This window comes from Odocoileus virginianus, chromosome 32 (genome assembly GCF_023699985.2).
Source record: "Odocoileus virginianus isolate 20LAN1187 ecotype Illinois chromosome 32, Ovbor_1.2, whole genome shotgun sequence".
Lineage (NCBI taxonomy): Eukaryota > Metazoa > Chordata > Mammalia > Artiodactyla > Cervidae > Odocoileus > Odocoileus virginianus.
In genome coordinates this window covers 32702972-32718650 of record NC_069705.1, presented here as the reverse complement: position 1 = coordinate 32718650, position 15679 = coordinate 32702972, and the positions used below count along the sequence as shown (strand labels likewise).

The following is a 15679-nucleotide window of genomic DNA, read 5'->3' as shown; positions in this document are numbered from 1 at the left end:
GCTTTGTCATAATTATATCACTTATCTTTCATAAATCTGATTTTTTTTCCTGCTTTCTATTGGTTTTTATATGCTCATTTCAAATGGGAGGCATTTATTTTTTGTTTCACTTTTATTTTTCTTACTGTCTCCTTCTGTGCTCACCCCTTCTTAAATAGGGACTGGTGTTGCTTGCTCAAGGATAACTAACTTCTGGTAAACTACACTTTGCCAGCCTCACGATTCAGCTGTAGGTTATAGACAGAATGTTTGTGACAGCTGATAATGATTACTTATTACAGGCTACTTATTGAGAACTGATGCAACTACCTTGAAACTGCTTCCCACCTTGAACTACGTGTGGTTCCAAATTTAATTCAAACCCTTCTATTCCTCTAAAACATCTAGAGTCAGACCGCAGTCATCCTTTCCTAATTTATAGCATAGTAGGCTCAACACTTAGTCACCACTTTACTGATTCCTTCTTTTTCTAATCTACAAAAATACCACTTCTAAATCTGTATATACACACCTTTAATTATGTTGACCATAATTGATGGCTGAAAGTAGGAACCAAAGCATACATTTATTATGCCACTATTTTGGTAAAATCTTTAATCAGATTGTTTATCATCATGAAACCAATATATCAATTAAGAGCTATATGAACAACACTTTCATTTATTCTAACATTTTTTTCTAAAAACATCAGGAAAAAAATCCTCAGTGAAATTCACAACAAAGATGATTTTCTAGGTTCTCATGTCTTTTTGATATGAGTTAATTTTGTAAATCAGGAGACAAATATTAGTAATTTTTCTTAATTGAAATGGTATGATTTCTAAAAATCAATTTTTTTTTTCAGAGAAAAAGCCATGAAGAAGGTCAGCTATTTATAATATGAAACACAGGAATTAGACTAAAATACCTTAGTCAAATATAGATACCTACTTCCAAAGAATTAGTCATAAAAATACTTTTTCAAACTTCTAACTTAGAGAGCATGTATCCAATTAACCATTGCCTTGAAGGCTTTTCTACTTGGACCTCTTGAGGTAGAGGTCAAACAGAAGAGTTAATTGCAAATTTCAAAGTGGAATTTTAGGACAAATTAAAGTATTGCTCTCAGAAATCTGATTTGTCATAGATACCTTGTAATTTGCCTAAAGATATACTCCACCAATGTCTTCATGTAAAGTAGTTTTGTATTGGCTAACAATGCAGGATAGTAAAAGATAAATTAGTTTAATTACTTCATTGAATGTATGGTCTCAATTTGGCAGGCCTGTTTAATGATAGATTAAAAGTGGAAAGATATATGTTGTTAAGAAAAGCAGCATAAGGGTTACTTAACCTTAACAACAGCATAATCTCAACCCCAAGCACAAAGTTAACCATATTTTGATATGCAGCTCAGCTAGGGGGTACTATTTAAACAGATAGCTCATGCATGCCCTAAGACTATTATTATCTTGAATAATTTATTATCACCAACCTCCTCTATCCCATCAAATTTCACTAGAAAAATTCCTCTTTCTAAGGAAGGCAGCAGCATTAGCTTGCTCCCTATCATTTAGCCTCTTGGAGAATCTCTCTGGGATCATCACACCACCAAACAAACACCAGATATTAAATTAGCTTGTTCAATGTGTGTTTAGGTCAAGTTGGAATAAACAAAAACTAGATCGTAACTCCATACATAGTATGGTTCCTTTGCTCTTTGGCATACATCTTCCTTTTTCTTGAAAGGAATGGAAAACAAACAAACAAACAACCTGGAAAAGAGTCCTTTATTCATCTACTAGTTTTCTGCTGTAATCATCTTTACAGAGTATGGTTGATAAGATTTGCAGTGACTTATGCTCAGGAAGTATTGCCTTTAAACAAAGATCAAGAAAATCCCACATATCAAACTATCAAGTGCACACACATAAAAATGTAGTTCAAAAAATCACATGGATAGCTATGTTTCTGGGGATTCAGTACTCAGAGAAACTTCAGTACAACCTGAGGTACTTCAGGCCCAGGTAAATGCTTCCCAAATCTCTTGCCATTTGTACTCTTGTTTTAAGAGTTTACTCTGTTCAAATGCCATGGTCTTCTGTGGCTTGTGCCTCTATACTTTTGAAGATGAACTATGATTTGGAGTATAGAGAGGGACTGAGCAACTAAAAAGCATAGGATGCTCATCTTTTCCTTTGAATGAATGAAATAAATATTTTGTAATAAAGTATTTTTCTTAGAATTGTTGAAAGTTCATTTTTCACCCATATTTGTGTTCCAATTTGTGACCTTGAGAATATTCACAAATTATTGCAATATTCTTCCCTTTTGAAACTGGCAGTTGAGCAAAATTTAGTAAATTGAGCAATCTAATTTCTACTTTTTAGATGAGTGTAAGTTAAATTAATTGAAAGCAATCCTGGTATCCACATGCCATATTAGTCCACTCACTTTGCTATGTAGTCTTGCATTATATCTGATTTACTCATGCACTCGCTTGTTTGAAGTGTTTACATGTCTTATTTTGTGAAGTGCGGCTGTTATCATTCTTGTACATGTCCCCTTTTTATATGGGCAGATTTCTCCTGGGTATCTACCTGTGATCGGGATTGCTGAACTAAAATGTGAAATGCGACACCAGTTCTTGATCTTGGCAACTAGATGGGCTATTGAATGCTAGGAGGGTGAGTAGCAATTTTTTTTTAATGTAGTAAATGGAATTAAATTTCAATTTATTTAATTAGAATTTGCTAGATATGTCAGTGTATTAGAAAATGATTCATTTATGGCCAGTAATAAAGCTAAGCAAGAAGTTCCTGGAGTCCTGGAGATGGGGGAAAGAGTGCATTTAAAAAGAGAAGGTAAGAGTGTTAAGATGCTACACGGTCCTATACTTGAAGAAAGGGTGGAAGTAACCATGAGAAGGAAGCCATGAGGAATCTGGAGGAAGAGGTTATAGACACTAAGGCTATGTCATGCCTGAATGTTTGGGGAAGTGTAGAGAAGTTCATGTGCCTCAGTGATATGAATCAGAAGAAAACGATAGAGATGAGCTCTCAGAGGTGACCAGAGTGCAGTGTGGGTAGCTCAGGGAAAGGCCATTGTGAGTAGGTTGGTTTTCACCCTGTGAAAGGAGGTGCAATCACATGTTTTTAATTAGAGGAGTGGTATCATCTGACATGATTTTTCAAGGACCACTCTGGGGTCACACTTGAGAGTGGAACACAGAATGGCGCATGTGAGCCCAAACCTGAAAATGAGTCTAAGAGTATGTCTTTTCTCTGTATTGTTTATGGTGTGTGTCTTTGGGGAGGAAGCAGGCATGTTTATTAACTTGATCTGCTGGTAGAAAGGAGACAATGGGCTTTCACTTCACTTCATCAGTGAAAATAGTGTATAGCAACATCTATCTGTCAAATAAATGAAGCCCCTAACTTCATCAACCCTTAAAACAGTATTCCACACATGAAATGGTTTCACTAAGAGTCCTGCTTGGTCATAAAATGATTTTTCCAACCTAAAAGATGACTGATGGGGATTAAGAGTTAAAATGGTATTGCTGTCTGACAGCTAAGTGGAGATGTCATGGGCCATGAGAAAGTGAACACTGAGCTGGGGAAAATTTGGTCTAATCTTCAAGGCATCTGAATTTATTATTGTCATATAAAAGAAACTCTGTTCTGCTTCTGAATCTAGATGAGATAGTTCTCCAAAGTCTGAGGAGAAAAGTTTTTCCTAGACACTAATACTTTTCCTAAAGATTTGGTTTAAATTTTTTTGCAGAGGTCATTAGAAAAGTTTTTGTCCTGGAAAGGATACTGGGTCAATAGAGTTTTATTTGAAGTTGCAAGTGCTCTGAGTGCTTCAGAAGCAGATGCTTATTTCTGCAGAGGTACCAGACATTGTTCTTGTAAAACTATTACCCTATATGGTAGAAAATAAGAAACAAATTTTATAGAGTGCTTTACTTTCTGCCAAAGGTTATTTGGAAACTTCTAAATGATGAGGTCAGTTCTTTGAACAGTTAATGTCATTCTCAGGATTCTATTTGATACAAGTTAAAATTACAATAGACAAAGTTTAAAAATCAGTTCAAGAAGCTGAAATGCGTGAATCTGTTATTTTTATGACTTTGTGTAAAATGAAAAGCATGCATAAAACTGTAGACAGTTTCATGAAACATTAGAAAGTGGGAAAGAATATTCTTATTTTGAACATATATGAGGAATTCATGGAGAGGATTCTTTAGGATATATTAGGAAAGATTTGAAAAAATTAATATCATTCTAATAAATATCAAATATTTTGTGACATAAGATGGTTTTCAAGTCTGCTGCTTGCCTATCTATCTACCTACCTATCCAGTTTCTTTGTCTTACATTTAGAATGTAAAGTTTTGGAAAATTAAGGAGAGTTAAGGAACTCCAGAAGTAAAATATCCAGAGAAATAAGCAAGACTTTGCAATTCTGAAAGGGTTGGTCATTAAGATATTATCCATATTAAAAAGCAAGGAGCTAAATAGATGACTAGAAAATATGCATATGATGCAAGAGACCACCTGGGACCCTCCCTTCTCCTCTTGCATACTCAGAGCACTGCTTAGACACAGAACATAATAGAGCGGTTCTGTTCAGACAGGGAAGTCATGAAGCAACTGCTGTGACTTACCAAGAATAATGGATTTAAAGGTCAAAAACAATTCCCGGCCCTGTCTGTTTTCCTATTTACCAATGTTAAATAACTCAAATACAAATTGGATGAAGGTGTGAAGGAATGATCCCACTGTAGTTTCTGGCCACCTAACTTAACCAAAAGCTTACCAAGGTTGATTCCTCTAGTCTGTGTGTTAAGAAAAAAAAAAAAAAAAGGTTGTTCTGGAGAAGACATCATTTGCCAGCATGTGAAGGCTATTTTTGTTATGAAAAAGCCTCACGATGAAATTTGGTTGGTGGCAAGATTATAGAAATCTTCAAAGCCAGGCGTGTCGTCTCACCTGGGGCCCTGGCATATGGCATAGGCAGAGCTAGTAAGAGGCCATCACCCACAGGGATGAGCCAGAGAGGGCACAGGGAGACAGCATCAGGTTTCTTCTGGCAGCTCTGGTGGGACTGAGGACTGGAGTATCCTGGTGGACTGAGGACTGAGGATCCTGGTGGACTGAGGACTGAGGATCCTGGTGGACTGAGGACTGAGTATCCTGGTGGGACTGAGGACTGAGTATCCTGGTGGGATTGAGGACTGGGGATCCTGGTGGACTGAGGACTGAGTATCCTGGTGGAATGAGGACTGGAGTATCCTGGTGGGATTGAGGACTGAGTATCCTGGTGGACTGAGGACTGAGGATCCTGGTGGACTGAGAACTGAGTATCCTGGTGGAATGAGGACTGGAGCATCCTGGTGGACTGAGGACTGAATATCCTGGTGGACTGAGGACTGAGGATCCTGGTGGAATGAGGACTGGAGAGTCCTGGTGGACTGAGGACTGAGGATCCTGGTGGACTGAGGACTGAGGATCCTGGTGGACTGAGGACTAGAGTGTCCTGGTGGACTGAGGACTGAGGATCCTGGTGGACTGAGGACTGAGGATCCTGGTGGACTGAGGACTGGAGTATCCTGGTGGGATTGAGGACTGAGTATCCTGGTGGACTGAGGAATGAGTATCCTGGTGGACTGAGGACTGAGTATCCTGGTGGGACTGAGGACTGAGCATCCTGGTGGGATTGAGGACTGGGGATCTTGGTGGACTGAGGACTGAGTATCCTGGTGGAATGAGGACTGGAGTATCCTGGTGGGATTGAGGACTGAGTATCCTGGTGGACTGAGGACTGAGGATCCTGGTGGACTGAGGACTGAGTATCCTGGTGGAATGAGGACTGGAGCGTCCTGGTGGACTGAGGACTGAATATCCTGGTGGACTGAGGACTGAGGATCCTGGTGGACTGAGGACTGGAGTATCCTGGTGGGATTGAGGACTGGAGCATCCTGGTGGACTGAGGACTGAGGATCCTGGTGGACTGAGGACTAGAGCGTCCTGGTGGACTGAGGACTGGAGTATCCTGGTGGACTGAGGACTGAGTATCCTGGTGGACTGAGGACTGGAGTATCCTGGTGGGATTGAGGACTGAGTATCCTGGTGGACTGAAGACTGAGTATCCTGGTGGGACTGAGGACTTGGTTATCAGTGTCTAGGTTCAGTAGTGCCAGTAGTGGTGAGAGCATTCTAGTCATACTGGTGCTCAGTGGCCAAGCCTCTGGTTTCTTGATGCTTCTGATTCCAGGGAGATTTCAGAATCTGCTTCCCTGAGTTTCTCTTTCAACGGGCCAGTTTATATATTTCTAAATTCCTTTTCTTCCTGTGTGGCTGCATTGCGTTTCCAAGGTCTGCAGCCAGCAACCAATAACGCTGACTGAGGCAAGCGTTGAGAAATGTTTCCTAGATTTCAACAACCTTTGCTTTATAATTTGATAATATTAATAGCGTTTCACTTTTTATGTAAATAAATATCTGGTGATTTGATAATTTACATGGTATTCTCCTTAAGGATTGGACGTGGGGTTGTGATTGAATGACATGAGTGAAAGGTAGATCCTATTAGTTAATAGTGTGTTTTTTTAACTTAGTGATTTTGGAGGGATTGATCCTAAATTGCTTTTTCTCAATCAATAGTTAATCTTGTTAATTGTTTCATAATAACACATAATTTCACTTCTATGACTTGGAAATATTTATTCCAGTCTTGAGCATTCAATAAGCAAAAATCATCTGTACTTTGAGACAAATTTACTTTTTAAAGGATACAAAGAAAAGAGCCATCTTATAAGAAAAACATAATATTTCCATCTTCTGTCTCTTCTTTGATTTCTAAACTCTTTAAGTGGAACCAAGTAACCACAAACACTAGGGAGACCTGACCTTTCTGTGACAAGTTTAGAAATAAGTGGATGAACCTCAGGGGGCAAATTTGAAAGGAAATATCCTAAAGATAATTAAGTACATTTTTCAAACTAAGGGAAAATGCCTATGTGGGGCATATTTTTGTTGAGACTCATTTTTTAACCTGAAACTACAGGATAAAGATTATTGTTACAGGTTTTCAATAGAAATTGCCTTGAGAATCCTTCTCTTTGAAGCTTGTCCCAGAGCTGCATATAAAATTTGCAATAACAAAGTGATTATTATCACTGTATTCATTTTTTTTTTCATATTTAACATACCTTGTAAGTGAATCTGTACCAAATGAAATACAGTTCCCCATTAGCTAAACTTATACTTTCACCATTACTTCAACCAGAATGGACAATTTAAGTTAATGGAATGTTGAGATGTGTATGGATAAAAGAAAAGGTTGAAAACTAGGGCCTCCTGGATTTTCTTAGTTCAAATCCCACCTGATCTCTTCTTTTGCTGTGATACAAAAGTTGGCCTTTGTGTGACCAACTATAAAACTGGCCTAAATCTAAGCAGAATCTCATTTTTAAAATGAATACTAAACTAAAACCCTTCAGCATATGAATTGCAAAGATGCCCTTATGGCCACAGGTTTCATGGATGGGGACAGTGCAGTGATTTGGAATAGAAATAGTTACATGTGACATACTTTGCTCATCTCATGCACAGTTTGCTGGTAACACATTCAGACACGTTCAATGTCAAGATGCTCTTTATAGAATGTTGTAAACACAGCTGTAAATATGCACTATTTCTTTTAAATCTTCATTTTTATTGCCATTATGCATAGTAGAGTTGTGAGAGTTTCACCAGGGATTTGTGTCAGGTTTGAAACATGTCCTTGAAAGATTTTAGTAAAGAAAGGAGATATCCAGATTCATGATCCTGAGGTGTTTCATCAAAATCTACATTGAATACAAGTAGATTATAATGTGACCTATGATTCAGAAATGCAGTAAATAAGGTAACAAGAAAAAATACAATTGAAGAGATAGTGATCTAGCGCTAAATATTCAGATGGGTATCATATAAATGCAAATAGTTATTTCAATTAACTATTTGCATCAGTCAAACAGAACTTTTTTTTGAGCTCTTCATTAACAAAACAATGAAAGACCTGACATTTCCTATCAACTTCCATACATTTGCTTATTCAAATTATATGCATCGATTTCCTATTATATGCAAAGTGAGATATTCATTACAAAGTTGAATTAAGTGTGAGATCTGACTCAGCATGGTAGGCTGATGTGACACCATAAGTTAAAAGTCAATTTTTTGTTTAATTATTCCCAGACATTGCCACTTTTAGCCAATAAATAATTATTTAAATATTCAAAGTTAAGCAATTATGATTCCAAAACAAATTGTATCTTGAGTAGGAAAAATAAAGCCTGAAATGTGCTGCATTATATAATAATTCACTACAAAATTTAAAATTTATAGACATAAAAATGATGTTTTGCTTTCTTTATGACACACAAAGGCCAGTAAACTTGAGTTAACATATGAATAATTTAGTATACAAGTTTTAAAAATTGGGTGAATGCTACATTAAATATAGGAACTTATTTTGAAAACATTTATAACCAAAATATGTATACTGAGAACATAACAAAGTTTGTTATTATAGACATACTATTTCCAGTTTGTATATTCTGATGTTCTTGAAATAATTTGAACATCTAAAGGAAAAATATAACAGGCAAAGTTGTTTTGATTTTATTAGTATGTATTTTTTCCTTCATTTTTAAAATAAGTATATGATTCCTTTTCTCACCACCTGTGAAGCAGGTATTATTATTTTCATAATTCAGATGACAAATAGAGAGGTCCAGAGGTTATGACTGAGGCTACTGAAATAATCAGCAGTGGATTCACAGTAATGATACATATTCATAAGCAACTTTATTCAAAAGCCACAGGGCAAAAGTATGTGATACTCAATCTCTTTTCTTACTCTTGTATTTTGCTACTCCTTCCTGCTCTTTCCAAAGCTTTAAAGGAGAGTTGTATAATTATATCTCAAAATAGCTCTTTAAAATTAACAATGTAAAAATAAATAAAATTTGGAAAAGTAAAAACTACTGAATATAATATACTTTATTAAGTTGCTGGAGCATCTGCACTTGAATATATTTTTAGTTGAAATCTCAGTGAAATAAAATAACTCAAACATAATGCTTTAGAATGATATTTTTAATAGGAAAAATACAGTAAAAAATTCAATTTATTTAGACTAGATATACTAAAATTGATATGTAAATGCTCACACACACATTTGAAGAAGATAATGGAATATGTGAAAAAATTTTGAAATCTGCATAATAACTAAAGATGTGGAAAAATTCATACTGGTTTTGGATGTCTAATATTTTTAAGTAGCCTAAGAAATTGAGACAGGATAATATTCTATTTGAAAAAAAAATTACATTATTTTCCTTTTTGACAAATGATTATTTTTCATATAATGTTAACAATATAAATTATGTTATGACAGACATTACATCAGTTATTCAAAGCTCAATTTTTAATTAAAATTCTCATGAGCTACAGGCAAAGTGAAAATTAGTGCCTTGGAAAATTGAGGTGAGAAATTCTCCCAGAAATGTTTAAGAAAGCTAGGAACAAAATATGAGAAAAAAAATCAATATAAACAATAGAATTAGAAGCACTGCTTTCTCTCTGAGGAAACTTTAAAGAAATGGATACTGAGAAGGAAAGAACATACCTTCATAGTAATAATATAGTAATAATATCAAGTGTCTGATTCCAGAGATAAAGAAAAGCATATATTTACCCTGAAATGGCTGGCTCACAAAGCTCCAAAAAAGGAAAAATAAGAAATAACTTGCTAGGGAGTTTTAAGAAAGAATATCAGTGACAGTCTCCCAGAAAGAAAACAGAGATCACATAAAAAGAAAGAATATGAGATCAGCATCATGTTTGTCAAGTACAGCACTGAATGACAGAATAATACGAGGCAATCTCCCTGAATTGCTCTAAGGAAAGCACTTTACCCAGTCGTTTAAATGCATAAGTGCTAAATAAAGAGATGCCAAGCATTCAAGTCCTTAGAAAACTTACTGTATAAAGAACATATCTAGAAGAAAAACTTTCTTTAATAAATAGGCAGTGATTCACAAATATAAACACAAGACAGGACTGTTTGAGAGTACAGGAAAAACAAAAGATACACTAAGTTTTTAAAGTTACTGGGAGAGTAAACATAGTGATTAAGTTTTAACACTGATAAGGAGAAAAGTAGAAACATGGGCCTCAAAAAAATTAGGAGAAAATTATAGTAAGTATAAATTTACCTCTAAATGTAAAAATGGCTAACATTCTAAAGTCATCACATTTTTAAAAGAACATATATTGCATCCAAATGCAAATATGCACACAGTTTAAAGAATAATAAAAACATGAGCACCCTTGTTCTCCACTCCCAGATTAAGGAATAGAACCTCAATAGAATGTTAATGGGGGTTTCCCTTGTAGCTCAGGCGGTAGAGTCTGCCTACAATGCAGGAGACCTGGGTGTGATTCCTGGGTGGGGAAGATCCCCTGGAGAAGGAAATGGCAACCCACTCCAGTATCCTTGCCTGGAGAATCCCATGGACAGAGCAGCCTGGCGGGCTACAGTTTATGGGGTCACAAGAGTCAGACACAACTAAGTACAGCGCACACACAGAATGTTAATTGTCCTTTGAATTTGAGTCATATTTTTTCCTTCTCTCTGAAAGTAATCATAACCAGGAATTCTTAATATTTTTGGTTTGGTTTTATGGTTTTACTACGTATGCCTCCCACTATCTATTATCTATCTATAATTTTGCTGCTTTTTTGTATAAATAGAATCATATATTTTAATTATTTTTGATTTTATATTAATAGTACATTTTGAGAATCAATCATACTTATGCATCCAGATTTATTTCACTATTTAAATTGCTTTATAGTCTAATATTCTGTGGTAGGATTATACCACATAATCATCCATTCTACTATTCTATTAATGGAAATTTAGGCCACTGTTTTTTTGTTTTCCTATTCTGACAAATGCACCTATGGAGAAAAGTCTTCTAGTGCAAGGGCTTTGTTTGTGTGGGGGTTTATTTTGGTCTTTTTTTTTCTTTTGGTTTGTTTGTTTTTTGGTAGGGTTTGATTCCTGGATCAGGAAGATCCCCTGGAGAAGGGACAGGCTACCCACTCCAGTATTCTTGGCCTTCCTTGGTGGCTCAGATAGTAAAGAATCTGCTCGCAATGTGGAAAACCTGGGTTGAAGACCTGGGTTAGATCCCTGGGTTGGGAAGATAGCATGGCAACCCACTCCAGTATTCTTTTTTTTTTATTATTTTTTTTTATTTTTTTATTTTTTTAATTTTTATTAGTTGGAGGCTAATTACTTTACATCATTACAGTAGTTTTTGTTATACATTGATATGAATTAGCCATGGATTTACATGTACTCCCCATCCCAGTCCCCCCTCCCACCTCCCTCTCCACCCGATCCCTCTGGGTCTTCCCAGTGCACTAGGCCCGAGCACTTGTCTCATGTACCCAACCTGGGCTGGTTATCCGTTTCACCCTAGATAATATACATGTTTCAATGCTGTTCCCCTGAAACATCCCACCCTCGCCTTCTCCCAGAGTCCACAAGTCTGTTCCATACATCTGAGTCTCTTTTTCTGTTTTGCATATAGGGTTATCATTACCATCTTTCTAAAGTCCATATATATGTGTTAGTATACTGTAATGGTCTTTATCTTTCTGGCTTACTTCGCTCTGTATAATGGGCTCCAGTTTCATCCATCTCATTAGAACTGATTCAAATGAATTCTTTTTAATGGCTGAGTAATATTCCATGGTGTATATGTGCCACAGCTTCCTCATCCATTCGTCTGCTGATGGGCATCTGGGTTGCTTCCATGTCCTGGCTATTATAAACAGTGCTGCGATGAACATTGGGGTGCATGTGTCTCTTTCAGATCTGGTTTCCTTGGTGTGTATGCCCAGAAGTGGGATTGCTGGGTCATATGGCAGTTCTATTTCCAGCTTTTTAAGAAATCTCCACACTGTTTTCCATAGTGGCTGTACTAATTTGCATTCCCACCAACAGTGTAAGAGGGTTCCCTTTTCTCCACACCCTCTCCAGCATTTATTGCTTGTAGACTTTTGGATAGCAGCCATCCTGACTGGCGTATAATGGTACCTCATTGTGGTTTTGATTTGCATTTCTCTGATAATGAGTGATGTTGAGCATCTTTTCATGTGCTTGTTAGCCATCTGTATGTCTTCCTTGCCACTCCAGTATTCTTGCCTAGAGAATCCGCATGGACAGAGGAGGCTGGCAGGGTACAGTCCATGGGGTCACAAAGAGACCAACATGTCTGAAGGACTAAGCACAGCACACAGCAAAATTTAAATCTTGCTTCTTCCATGAACATATGGGAAAGTTAACTTAGGTAGTTCTTGTAGACACCCCTGAGAATCATAGGAGAGACTTAAATCATCTTCCTAAAGTGGTGTATAGCAGTTTAAACCAACCTCCTGTTATCTGACAACTCCCATTGTAATAACCAATCATTATCAAGGTTAAACTGCCTTCTCATTTCCACTTTATAAGCCAACCTGCAATGTCTTGCCTCTGAGCTTCATATCAGCTTTAGATCTGAAGACTTCCACTTCTCAGTCTATTATTCCATGCAATAAATTCTTACTAATACTATGTTACTGATCTGATGTTATTTTTTATGGTTTCTGGATTTTTTATTATGCACAGAGTTTCAGCTTCACTAAGATTGCTGAATTGTTTTACAATGCACTTGTACAAGATTACATTTCAAAACCGCTAGTGTGTAATGAGAATATCTCTTATATCACATCCCATTCCTTCTGTATATTGTCATGTTCTGCCTTATTTTATTTTTAAAGAAAAGAAGTTGTAAATTTTACTACAGATAGTGTAATCAATACTTTCCATTATGGTCAGTACCATTTATTGGATTTAAGAAATCCTTAACCACTGGGGGAGGAGAAAGTACATTCCTGTAGTATCTTGTAAACATATTTTGTCTGCTTTTTCTTGCCACAATGACCCAGAGTCTTAAGACTGTTGGTGACTCTTACTCTATTTTTCAGGAAAGTCTTGGCTATTTCTTGCCCTTTGTCCTTTCATATAAATTTTAGAATCAGGTTATTGAGTTTTAAAAAATATGAGATTGAGATTTTGATAATGATTGCATTCAACTTCTCTAAAGATCAACATGGGAAGAATTGGCAGTTTCACACTATTGAACCTTGCAATCAAACTCATGGTAAATTCTCCCTTTATTTACATCTACATTCAGTGTCTTTTAATGAAGTTTTATTCTCTAAGGAAATATTTTCCTATAAAATTTTGTATATCTTAATTTGTATATAGTGATAAGCATTTTTTAGATTACATTAAAAATACTATTGCTAGTGTATAATACTGCAATTGACTTAATATTGTTGATCCAAAAAGCTTGGTACCTTTACTAATTCTAAAATTTCCATTGGTTTCTTTGGGGTTTTCTGTACAGATAATTATGTGATCTGAAAACAATGATGCTTTCATTTTCAATTTTTTTTTTTCTTCTCTTGTCTCAATGTCAAGAGTATTTACTACAATGTAGAAGAGAAGTGGTGATAGTGTATGGTCTAAAAGTAACTGCTATATATTTTTTTAATATTATATTTTCTTTATTTTGTGATGCTCTTCATTAAGGCACTGTATTTTAAATTTGTAATAATTTATTTTACTCACAACTGGATATGGATATTTATCAAAACCTTTTTTGGTCTATTGAAATAATTACATGTTTTATTGTTTTTCCTTTTATCCATTAAACGAGAATCAACCCAACTATGTCAGGCTTACCTTTTTTTAATTCATTACTAGATTCATTTTGCTAATATAGTACTATGTGTTAAAGACTAGGATGGTAAGTAATTTTCTTTGCTCCTATTACTTTCCTTGTCAGATCTTGGTATTAAGGTTTTGTTAATCTAGTAAAACAAGATGACAAATACTCCTTCTTTTTCTATTCTCTGTAAGAGTATATGTAAGATTGGGATCATCTATGTTTTTAATATTTGGTAAGATTTGCTCCTACGGCCACTTGAGTCTAGCATTTCATTCATGGAAAGATCTTAAGGTACTGGCTGAGTTCTTTAATTGGTAGCGAACTATTATGGCTTTCAAGTCAATCATGACTATATCTTGGTAGGCCATTTCTAAACTTAATTTTATTTTATCAGTGTATTAGCATGAAAGTTGTCATATCTTATAATGCTAATTTAATCTCTGTAACACCTATATTATTTCTTCTTTTTCATTTGAAATATATGCATATATTCTTTGTATATATGTGTTTGTGTATTCATATTTGCATGCATGTGAGTAGCCAAGTTTTTTTTTTTTAATCTATTTTATTCTTATTTTCACAGAACCAACTGTATAGGCTAGGTTATGCTGTGGGTATAACAATCCCAGATTTTTAGTGTTTTAAACTTACTTGATTCATTATACTTAATTTCTATTGCAATTCAGCATCCTTCTTTTTTGTTTGTTTTTAAATTATAGATCCTCTCACCAGGTTGTAGGCTGAAAGAGCACCCTCCATCAGGTACATCCTCACTGGTCACCAGTGCCACCAGCACATAAGTTGAATGCACGCTCAAACGCTAAGTCACTGCTATACAATTCCTTGGCCAGAATGAGCTGCAAGGCCATCTTTGAGTTCAATATCATAGAAAGGAATTGGAAGGAGAATAAAGATAAAAGGTGAAAAGTTCTTAAGATGTCCATGCAGACTTTTGACTTTATTGATACTCTCTTTTCATTGATTTCAGCTTTATATCTATATAAACATATCTGTATCTATATATCACATCTTCTTCATCCATTCATTTCTTTGTGGACCCTTGGTTGTTCCCATGTCTTGGCTATTGTGAATAATGATACTGTGAACTTGCTAGTGCTTATTTTCATTCCCTTTGGACAATAACTCAGAAATGAGATTACTGGATCATGTAGTATTTTTATTTTTTAATTTTTTGAGGAACCTTTATATTATTATCCATAGTGACCTTACCAATTTATATTCCCACTATTAGTGCATGAGGGTCCCCTTTTTTTCCACATCCTTGCCAACACTTATTATCTCTTGTCTTTTTGATGGTAGCCATTCTAACAAGTGTGAGTAATACCTCGGTGTGGCTTTGATTTGCATTTTCCTGATGATTAATGATATTGAACACCTCTTCCTGTCCCTGTTGGCTGTTTGTATGTCTTTTTTGGATAAATGTTTATTTAGATACTCTGCCCACTTTTAAATTGGGTTTGGGTTATATGATCTCTTTAGGTATTTTTGATATTAACCCCTTATCAGATACATGTTTTGAAAATATTTTCTCCCATTCCATGGGTGGCTTTTTCATTTTGTTGATGGCTTCTTTTGCTATACAGAAGCTGTTTACATCTTCTGAACACAGTTAGGTTCTTTATAAAACCCTTTAAATTTGATGTCACTTCTAGTATGAAATTTTTGTATCCTTCCACCTTTTTAATCACAAAATCAAACATTAACTTTACTGTTTGCACACCCAATATTAATTTGAGATTATTCACCTTTATATTTTTCCATCTGTATTGAAAAATAATTGAAATATATCACTATAAAGTTAAGGTGTACAGCACGACTTATTTACACATATTG

General features: G+C 35.5%; 1 long non-coding RNA gene across 1 annotated transcript in view; it reads left to right on the top strand.

Moving 5' to 3' along the window:
• The window catches only part of LOC110133430 (uncharacterized), a 90908-nt gene extending 76153 nt beyond the window's left edge, over positions 1-14755 (top strand). Inside the window, exons 2-3 of the long non-coding RNA XR_011485175.1 lie at positions 2561-2666; positions 14545-14755. This is a non-coding gene — a long non-coding RNA (uncharacterized lncRNA). The remainder of the gene's footprint in view (positions 1-2560; positions 2667-14544) is intronic.
• The last annotated feature ends 924 nt before the right edge of the window (positions 14756-15679 follow it).